Below are 11,103 nucleotides of genomic sequence, written 5' to 3'. Positions count from 1 at the left end.
CCTGTAATCCCCTAGTGATGGGGGAACATCAACCCACATCCTCAGCCTCCTGCCAGCCAGGAGGGACAGGATGGATGCTGGGAAGCCGGCAGGGAATTATTTGGCTTCAGCAGGAAGGAGGGGGGGCATTGACTCACAGTGAGATGTGCACAGGCCAGGGCCTCTCAAGAGTTTTCACTGCTCACTCCAGAGCAAGAAAAAGCCAAAGTGCCTGTGGCTCGTGAGTGTTTCTGGCATGATGGGTCCTGAGAGTTATCCCCAAAAATGACCCCCCCATCTGCTTTTAAGTAGACCATATCTTATTTGCTGCATGACTGGTCCACTGCAATAATTTTTGTTAATCAGCCAGTGAGGCAACACTTGATAGCAGGATGTCTTGAAGACTCTTACATCTGTAGTTTACCTGGGTTCGATTTTTTTTCACCAAAGAAAGGCTCATGGAGAACAGAAAAGCCTCACATGCCTCGTGTGTCCTATTGTAAAGACCACAGCAGCAAATTTACATTTACAGTGGACATTCATCGCCTTCCGGCAGGCATTTGGAATTTTTCATGGCCAACTACTGTATAACAAGGTTTTTCTTCCTTGTCTCCAATCATTTTACTCTAGGGGCATCTTGTTACATGGTGGAAAACACATCTTGTAGATATAAAAATTAATAAAAATAAAATAGGGTGTTAAAATATCTGAAGTGTGGGAAATAACAATTCCAAAGCAATTAGGGTTTCAAGTAGTGTTTGGTTTGCTAAACCAGAGAAAACCGATAGGCCTGTGTTGGAAGCTGCAGGAAGGCAGCACTTCTCCTGGCAGGCACGGGGCAATGCACAGGGCTGGAATATTCCTGCTTTGGTCTTGTCAGTGATGAGGGTGGTGAATGCATGATTGAACTTATCTGCGTAAACCTAGTGAAAAATGGTGTCAATATAAAATGGTTTGATTCCTTTTATGAACAGAACTTTATCAGATCTAGAAATCCAACTGAAACGCTTCTGTTTCAGACAATTTTTTTCTTATATCTCTCTAAGCACAGTTAGCAGGACCTGCCAGTTCAGTTGTGCAAACATGCACATTGCAAAGTACCAGCAACGTCCCCCAGCAGTTCCAGCCCATCCCTGAACACCAAGACACCTGGTGACCAATCCACACTTGGCATTGATGGAGTTTGCCTCCCATCCCATTTGGGCTTTTCTTTAGCCCTAGAAGGAGTCAGGCTGATACCTGACAGGGAGAAACAGCTGTTTGCTGGGTACCACCCCACCACAGGGGGAGTTACCTTGCAGTAACAAATCAGGGGTATTGATTTCCCCTGGGGGGAAATGTGACTTTGAAACACCAAAATGGCTGGAAGAGATAAACACAGAAACAATTCTGTATCATGGAGAGAGAAAGATTTCACACTTCAACAGGTAAAATCCACATTTTTGTTGTTTTTCATATAGCAAATAAGAATAAATGAACTTTCTCCATCATACATTACATATGCATAGAAATGGGAGTTTTCCAAATTGTATCAATTTGGAGCCTTAATTAAACTTAACTGAAGTGCATATTTCAGCTCTGTCCAAAGTTTGGCAGTCTGTTCTCTCTTGTGAACAGGTTAAAAGGAGAAGAGAAAGGGGAGGTCCTGCAAGCAAAGTCCAAGATTTAGCAAGGCTGTTAATTTAGCAAGACTGCTTAATTTGTGAGATCTGGTGAAAGTGTGTCACAGTCTCATCAGACCTTCAGGCCTGTACCTAGAAGTTGGACATTACTATAAAATAGCTGCAGTCTGAGAAAGCCTCCAGTGGGTAAAAAAAAGTGGGGAACCCCCCAGAAACTGCAGAATATAAAAGATATACTTCATCTGCAGATTTCCAAGCATTCAAAACATTATTGTATGCAGCACGTGGGCTTTCTGCAAACAGAAAGTCTCTGTTTTATAATCGGAACTGTCAACACTGGCACAAAACAATGTGACACCCAACAGGGCTATCCATGAATCTCTAAGGTTTCTTTCAGCTGCTTATTTCAAAATTTTAATTTTGAGTGACGTAAGAGCCCTGGGAAACCACACAGTAACTCTTCTAGTTCCCTGGCTCATTGAGCTTATTCCAGGTGTTCAGAAGGATTAGCAAAAGCCATTTTGAGTTGTTTTTCCAGAGGGAGTTTCTAAGTTTGGTAGGCAGCCATAAAAATTGTGCATCTGTGTTATTATCCCAGTGGCCCGTGCTGGGTGTGTCCCTGGTATTTTGCAAATCGCTATGAGCTTGTGAAAGCAGCTGGATGAAATTCTTCTCCCTCTAAAATCTTCTCTCAAAGGATCCCACACACACTGTCAATCACACACATGCAGGCATTTACCTGCCTTTTCGTTATGTGGCACATTGACCCCGATTTAGCTGCTTCTTGCCTTCAAACCGAAGATGCTGCTGCTTACAGGCATCTGAAATGTCTTTTTCCTCCAGTTCTCTTTCTAAATCTAATAATTTGAAAAAAATCCCTTTATGGCCACGCAGTACAGAGAGTGGAGAGATCTAAAGAGGTAAGAGAGAAGGACTGTTTGGGATGCACAGCTGAGCCCACGGAGGTGGTACCAAAACAGCTCCAGTCATATCCATCTGTAGGGTCCCTAGGCAGATGCTGTGGCACACACAGTGTGAGCCAGTGAGCACCCAGGGCAGGTTAAGCCTGGCTTAACAGCTATATCTGAGCCACAGTCAAGTCTTCATCTTCTGCCAGCCCCACATCCACATAAATCTTCCTCACTGCTAACAAATACTTATTCTAATTTCTCCCCCCAGTGCTGCCATTCTTGGGCCACCAATTTTTTTAACTTTTTACCCTTGAGTGCCACACAAATTAATAGAAAAGTGCAACCTTTGTATCTGAACTACATTTAGCTGTTCTATAAAAGAAAAACTTAAGCTACCACCAGCATCCTAGACTGTTAGGTTTTGGTTTCATTGTGCTGCAGACAATCAGAGCAGCTGCACAGGAGAATTGCTGTAACTGGAGATCCATGAACTGAGAGAAATAAGGTGGCACCACTTCCACCCTCACTGGGTCATTCATGTCTCTAGACAAAGCCAGAGAAGTGTTGCTGTCAGGCAGGACATGTGCTGGTGCCAACGTGTCTTTGGGTTGCAGGCTGAAGTGCCGTCACCCTCTTTCATTTCCAGGCCACTCTGTACACTCAGGGGGGCCCAGGGGTTAATATTAACAGTTCAAATCATTAGAGTCTTCTGAATTTTCTGTAGTGCATAGATTTTCTATAGGAAACTTTCTATCTGATAAACAACTCTAGAGTTAAGCCAGCGTTTACATTTTTTTATCCAGCTTCTGAGCATTTCACCCCAGTAAAAATCAAAGTGCCTGATTTTATTGGATTACCAGTGCGTTATTCCATCAAAGTGAATCCCTAAACTCCAGTTTCTCTAGCTCACACACAAAGGATTTGTGCCATATCCTCCAGTTTTGCTAGCATAGGCTGTAGGATCCAGGATGAAAGTTTACTGCCACGGCAAAACAAACATGTAGCATGGGAAAAACACCACTGTAAAATAAAACTGAGTGGAAGCTGAAAGCCCAAAGCAACTTTGAGGGCTGGGTTTTGGTTTCTTTGGATCTTTAATCCCCAGAATGGCTCCATTTTTTTGTCCAAATTGTTCACCCAGGTCTAATGACCATTGAACAGTCTGGCAGGCACTACCCATGGGATGGGATTAGGGGGTCATGGGTTCAGTCCCTAAGCAGGACCACTCACCCCTGTCACAAATCTACTCAGTTGACAGACAATTCTTTGTGATGAGCTGGCCACCCATTTGGAGGGTCAACAGAATTCTCACTTATTTTGAAAATTTGACCATGAGACACAAACGGCCTTTCTGTGTGGGGAAGCCCACCCCACAGACACCCAGGGAAAAAAATCACAGCTCATGCTGGACAGAATCCCTCCTCCCAGGGCTCTTCCTGCCGTGCCTGGTGTTGTCCAAGCTCAGTGCCTTTATTCTGTCTCCTGGTGTGTTCTGAAAAAAGCTTACAGAATGCTAGAAATCTTTAGTTTAAAGGGAAAACTAGTTGCACTGAGTGAACAACATATGTATTTGTTAAGTAAATTTAGTAAAAAGAATGCTTTGAATGCTTTCAGGAAAAAAAATAATTTTAAAATAATACCTTAATGCCATGTCTTAAAGTATGCTTTAGACCTCTCCTAAGCATCTTGTTTGTTATGCTTCAAAACTTCCTGTCACCAGAAAGGAAAAAAAAAATCCACAGCATTCCTTCTGTCTTACAGAAACACGAGAGTAAGAAAATCGCCCCTTTGGGGTTTTTTGTTTGGTGTTGGGAAAACTATAGCTTCATGAGGGATCTGATAACTAACCCATATGGTGCTTGATCCTGATAATACAATCCAAACATCACAAACCAACTCCCAAAAGCCAACAAGAATCAGCATCTTTGTTGTAGAAGAAAACAATGCGATCTCATGCTAACCCAAAATCCAGCTCCTCTGGAGATCCCAAATGCCTCATTCCCAATGAAAATAGATGCTGAGAGATGGTGACGCACGTCCCACAGTTTGATGTTGCCTCCCAGAGATGAAACAGAGGGCTCGATCTCTTGTGGTGTTAAAAATCCTCTGGCATTTTTTAGAATCAGAGAACTGATGGAAAATCAGATAATTAAACTTGCCTGTGTAGAAGTCCTGTAACTATTAACTATATATTGTATTCTACTCTCGCTGTTTAAACAGTTTTCCTGCATTTGGTCTGTATAACGACCATCCCAGCTTTTTGCTCTGGGGGCAAGAAACCTGCTGATTACTGAAGTAAATTTGATGATTTCATGCTAGATGGCTGACATTTTCCAGTTCAGATTTAAATGGTTCTACCTAGCAGTTTAGATATGGCCCAGTGGGACAATCCCACTGTCAGAGGCCTGAGACTGTTTTGGGACTCCTTCAGGGTGTATTCGTGACTTAGTTACATACAATGCATACAAAGTGTAGGTAGATGTGTTTTTAACTCAAAAAGGAAAAGTGTATGATTTTGTGTGTTTCTTAGGATTCTCTCTGATGGGAGAAGTGAAGGGATGCCAGGATGGATTTTGGCCATAACCTACCACAGAGGAACTTTGGGTGGCAAAAGAGCCAGACTTATGAAATAGGGTTACTTCTGTTGGACTTCAGTTGTGTACTTTGAGGATCTCAGAGCTTTCTAGAAATGGTAATGAATGAATCCACACTGCATAGAAAAGAGGATCATCCTTGTTTTACTAATAAAGGAAAATGTGATTCACAGAACTGGAGACTTGAAACAAGAAACTTGACATTAAAATGGTTTTTATACCATAGACCATTTTTGAATGACAAGTGTCATGATAAGTTCCCAAGCCAGTTTGGTTATTTAGCTCAAAACCACCATTGTGCTATTTCAGTGAAAGACAAACATTGACAGCCAGTTTCTTGGTGAAGGGATTGTTCTCAGTTCTGCCAAATGTTCAGCACAGTGTATCCCCCACGTCCAAACAATATCACTGCACAAAACTCCAACTCAGAGAGAAGTTCATCAGGAATAAAAATGTTTCCTGTGCCAAAAAATCAGTCACTCAGAAGGAAAATGTAAACCCAAAAGAGAGATCAGATAGCTTGTGGCATAAGGTCCTAAGACACTGCAGCCAAATAAAGGCACTTGTACTGAGTGAAGTCTGCAGCGAGACCTGGCTGAAATGCTGAAAACTTCCAGCAGTAAAATAGGACAGACCAGGGAAAACTGGGAATCTTGGGAGAAAGAGACCTCAGAGAGCAAAGTGCTGCCCTCCCTTGTGAGTGTCCCCGTGCCCACAGTGAGGTGCCAGCTGTGCACAGCATGGGAAGGTGTGCACAGGAGGGAGGAAGGCAATGAGGGAGCTGCACATGGTGGCACTGCTGGTCCTCACCAAACACCACGGCACTGCCCGGGGGTGCCAGCAGCTGCAGTGTGCCCAGACCATCCCAGAAAGGATGGGCATTATGGCAGGGAGGTCTGAGATGCTTGACCTCAGATGACTCAGTGTGACAAATACAGGGCTTTCAGAGAAAAATAAAACTCTGCATAGCCAAGATAGAAACAAACAAACAAAAAAAGTGATAATTCAGTGTTTGCCTGATGGCTTTTTTTCTAGCTATAAAAAGATTCTTTTCCAGCTCTTCCAAGACATAGTTTGTGTATTTTTTGTGTCAGAAAGAGAGGAGAAGAAAAAATCTGGCACGTTTCTTTTGTTCAGTTTCTAGAAACTGGTGTTCTCCCTCCCTTATTTCCCTATCCACATGCAATGACTGCAGTGTTCAGTGCTGAACTGGAAAAGCCTTCTCCGAAGGTGAGGGGGCCGTTAAGTCCTTGGACTGTGTGTAGAGACCATCCATGAGACAGTGGCACATAATGGCAGCTGTGCTGTTCTGGGCTGCTGGAAATAATCCCAAGGCTGGCCACACTCACATCATTCAGAGCTGCTGGTTTCATCATGATTGGAATCAACAGCAGGAAAGTAAAGAGCTGTATTATTTTTGCCTACAATAACTTGTCTCAGTGGTCACTGATGCTTTGCAATGCCTCACATCCTCATGGGTTCACAATTCTGCACAAAATACCAAGATTCCACCTATATCCCCCATGCTTCACTGAACTCTCTGAGCTCCCACAGAAGTAAGCTAATATTTTCAAACTGCTGTTACTCCAAGCTAGAGGAGGTAGAATTACACATCCCTGACAACAAGGCACAGTAAACTGTTGGGTAGCTTTTATTTTTGCCTTATTGACAGACTGTCTTCCTTGTGGCTGAGATCCTTGGGTTTGATTGCGAGCTGTTGACTTGCAAGCTTAGAGCTGGCCCAGCCTGGGTAAAATCATAAGGAAAGTTGTGTAGAAAGCTGCCAGATCATCACCTGACGCTGATGTGGGTGACTAAAAAGAAAACATGAAGAAATAGGTCCCTCAGAAGATCTTGTGAGTTACTGCAGCCAGGAATCAAAGCCAAATTCCTGTGATTTCTGTACAGTAACTTTATCAAGGAATTAAGTGTCACTGCACGAACTCTACACTTATCCTTGCTATCATGTGTTGGTTTCCATCATTTCTTCTTAATTGGCATCAGCTGACACTGGGAGCAAACACATTCTGAACCTTCCTCTGAGCAGCAAACCAAATAATCTTCAAACCTGTCCTGTGTGAACTAATAAGAAGCCTAAAGAGGGTCTTAAAAAATCAGGGATTGAAAATTCCTAGCAATAGCAACAGGTGAGAAGTGGCACTGCTAGAAGTGTGAATACTGAAGCACAGAACTGTGCAAAAATGTTTGGTTTGAATTTGAATGTGGCAATTAATCCGTAACATCTTCTGGTTCACTAAGATTTCAATGAACTTTAGGAGAAAAGTATCTTAACTGTTTCCCTACAATCTTAGTAAAATTTTTCTCCAGTGGCTCCAATACTGGATCAAAATCACACAGTCTGGTCCCAGTCTTGGCTCTGACTTGCTGGGTATGTTTGAGTGAGCCACTTCCTTGCCTTCTGCCTCTTTCCTGCTTCTTTGCATGTATCTGGTTTGCCTTCCTAGGCAGAGTGTGGGCCAGGATGGTGACTTGCCCATTCTTGCAATCTCTTCCACGCTACAGACTGAGTGCCAGGCATTAATTTATCTGAAAAATTAATTAGAAGGTGCATACCAACTGACTCTCACATAGGTAATACCAGTAACAAACAGGCTGACAGCAGAAAAGAGAGGCACTAAAAAATTAGAGTACCCTCAGTTTTAGTGCTTCCCTTTGCCATCCAGATTACCCTTTTCAAAACTCTTTTTTCATTTTTGCTGTAGTTGCTGTTATTCATTTGCACAGAAGAGAGATGTGGGGTTGGGATTTGGTTTTGTCTCTCCAGCTGCCCATAGGTTTTTCCTAGCTGGGCTGATGTTGTTGCCAAAGTAGTAATTCTAAAACAAACCATCCTCTTCGCTCCTGCCCAACATGTGTCAGTGTTTTCCAGCTCCAGAGAAAGTACATGAGTGTAGGCACAGGAAATCTTAAATATCTCCTTCCAGCTGCTCAGCAGTACCATCTTAAGGACAATTGTCAAATGTAGCTGTGTTAAACAGAGGTGTTGGTTACGTGCCTGGGGTGTTAGTGTTAGTTTGTGTACCATCTCCCACTCAAGACAAGGAGGATGAACTGGATATACTAAACCTCACATTCTTAACGTAGATGCAGCAGTGTAAGTCCAGCACAAGTGTTGTGAATTTGTAAAATTTATAAAATTGCTGGCTCCCCACTTGGCAATGCCACACCTCCTCTCTGCTCCCCTTCCTTGCCTTCTGCACATTGCCCTGGCTCTGGAGGGGTGAGCTCCCAGAGCACCCTGGAGCCGTGGTGCTGCACCCTGGCTGTGCCCCCCCGGGACACCCACACCTCACTGCCTGGCTCCCGGGAGCCAGGGGGCTGCATGCTGCCCTCTGACACTTTGTGACACACCCAAATCCTCTTCTCACCCCTAAAGAGGTCACCAACTACTCCTCTGAGGAACCCAGCATTAAAGCACGTGCTGGAATGGATCTGGATTTTACATGAGCATTTCCCAGCATGAACGACCCATCGCTCCCCTCAGCACTTTGCTCTAGTGACGGAACAAAAATATGAATGATTCTGTTTTCTGCCTCCAGTCATTGATTCAGACACTCACATTTGTCACAGAAGAGCAAATGACAGCCAAAAAGAAAACCAAAACATCTGCAGTATGAAATCCAGTCCTGCCCTATCATGCTGACAGCAGCATCCTAAAATACAGTTGCCTTCTCTTTCTTCAGTCACTTCTTCTTCAACCTCACTGCTTTTCCCGAGGTTACTTAAACTGGTGAGAGAGCAATTTAACCCATTGCTTCCCCTACCTCAGGTTCCTCCCGGTTCCCAGTCTCCTTGGGTGTTCAGAGGCCAGAGGGTACTGCAGTGCTCACTCCACAGGTTTAGCCACACCCTAGAGGTGTCTCAGGGGGACAGCTCTCACCTTTCCAAGCTTGCCTTGGAGCTAATGCAGGAAATAGGGCTGTTAATTCCTGCTGGTTGCAGAAGTGGCCTCGTGGGATCTGTAGGGGAGCTGCTGTCAAGCCACAACATCTATTTTCCCCTCGGCTCCTCAGCAGCTGTGCTGTGACGAGGTCTCCCAGCTAATACTGCTCTAGGCAGAGTTTGGGCCTCTCACTGTGGAGCTGGAGCTGGGAGGTCTCTGTTCAAGGAGCTTTGGTCAACCACTATTCTGTCCAGATACATTCCACAATATCCTGCTTCTTCAGCCACCCTTCTTCACTTACCTTGGCCTAACACAGCCAAGCTGCTTTCCAGGCACCTTTTACAAGGGTTTTCTCTCTTAAAAAAAAACCAAACAACCAAACAAAACAAAACAAAAAAATACAAAAAACCAAAACAAACAAAACAAAAAAATACAAAAAACCAAAACAAACAAAACAAAACAAAACAACAAGGAACCGAAACCAAACAAACAAAAATAACAAAGCAAAATCAGAAATAGCTGAGGCTGATTTTCTTCTTTCAGATCACAGTCAACTCCACCTTTGTTTCAGATACCAGCACACACACGTACACACGTACCTGTGTTCACACACACCCAGCCACTCACTTGCTCCCCTGCTCTTGCAGGGTGCAACCAGCCATAGAAATTACAGGGTGTTCTAACATCTTTATCTAAAAATACACCTTGTTTTAATAAGACCCAGGGTTTAGGAGCCAGGATGGATTTAATCAAGAGCCTATAAGCAGGGTGCAACCTTCGGCAAACTTCATGTGAAATTATCACGTAGCACATTTCCATCAGCTATGTGGCAAAGTTCTCATTTGCCCTGTGACTGCTTCTGTTTCTCTGGCAAGTCACAAAGTAGTTCTTTTTTTTGTTCCCTGCAAGGCATCCAGATATGTCTCTCTGTTTACTGTGCCGTTGACACAAAGGACTCCAGTGTAACAGGCCAAGTGGATGTATCTCTTCATTTTGAGTAAGACTCGCAGGATTAGCCTTCCCAAATGAAAGGGGTGCAATAAGCCAAATACCAGAGTCATTAGAGCAATGCGATGGATGGATTTGAGCAGTGCCTCTAAAATGCCAAACTGTTAAACTCCAGGATTTAACAGGCTTCAATTAACTTGGCGATTTAAAAGGGAGTGAGCCAATATATTATGATATAGCATAGATGAAACCTCAGAAAAACTGTTCCTTGAAATGAAAAAGAACCAAACAATTGACATCAGGGTTTCACGTCCTAGTTCATTCTGCCAGTCTTTCCATTCCAACCCCTGTAAGGACACATAATACTGACTGAGAGAAAGCAACTCCACACTAACATCTGCAGGTCATGAGGTCAAGCACTTGCAAGTCAGAAGATGCCAGAACAAGGGCTGACCGTGGAACTGGAATTCACCTGTCTCCTGTGTGGTGAATTCACCTGTCTCCTGTGTGGGCAGTGGTGCAGCCTGCAGTGCCACAGCAAGACAACTGGTTTTTCCCCAGGACTCTCTCCTCCACTTAGTGCACAGGGTGCATGCACTCCCTTCACGAGGAACTGCTTTGTCCTGCTTTCTCCTTGCTCACTGTGCACGCCCCAGGCTTTATAAGCATTTCAAACTCTGCTTTACTGATGAATTCTGAGCTTGACCTTGGCTTTTTTATAGTGATGATCTATGCAATGTGTGAGAAAATCACAGAAAAACCATTCCATAATGCCCCTTTGAGGAGAGGAGACATGAGTCCTCCCACCTTAGAAATTCAGCAAGATCTATGAAGTATTCACTGATCCAAGGGGTTCAGTTTGACAACACTTAGGACACGAGCCCTCAAAACAATTTTGGTTTGTTGTCTGAAGCACTGATCTTTCTCACTTCTGCAGCTGGGATTGTTCCCCATTTCAGCAAGTCATATCCTGGGAACCTGAATCAAGCAACCCAGTACAGGGAGTAGCTACTACTAACTTAAAAAAATTAGTTCTCCGTAGCAACACTCAAATACAACCCTCAAAAAAGGGTCCCAGAGGACCCTTCTGCTCCCCCCAGGCAGCCCATGCTCAGACACAGCCCCTGGAGGAAAGCCTACCAACC

The 11,103-nt window shown here is 43.9% G+C and overlaps 1 protein-coding gene and 1 long non-coding RNA gene across 7 annotated transcripts in view; one reads left to right on the top strand and one right to left on the bottom strand.

Annotated features, from left to right (window-relative positions):
- Positions 1–11,103, bottom strand: part of WNT7B (Wnt family member 7B) — an 81,114-nt gene that overhangs the window by 43,746 nt on the left and 26,265 nt on the right. The window lies entirely within an intron of this gene.
- The window catches only part of LOC135413932 (uncharacterized), a 134,751-nt gene that overhangs the window by 102,933 nt on the left and 20,715 nt on the right, over positions 1–11,103 (top strand). The window lies entirely within an intron of this gene.

Source organism: Pseudopipra pipra, chromosome 5 (genome assembly GCF_036250125.1).
Source record: "Pseudopipra pipra isolate bDixPip1 chromosome 5, bDixPip1.hap1, whole genome shotgun sequence".
NCBI classification, from domain to species: Eukaryota; Metazoa; Chordata; class Aves; order Passeriformes; family Pipridae; genus Pseudopipra; species Pseudopipra pipra.
This window is presented reverse-complemented; position numbering and strand designations above follow the sequence as displayed.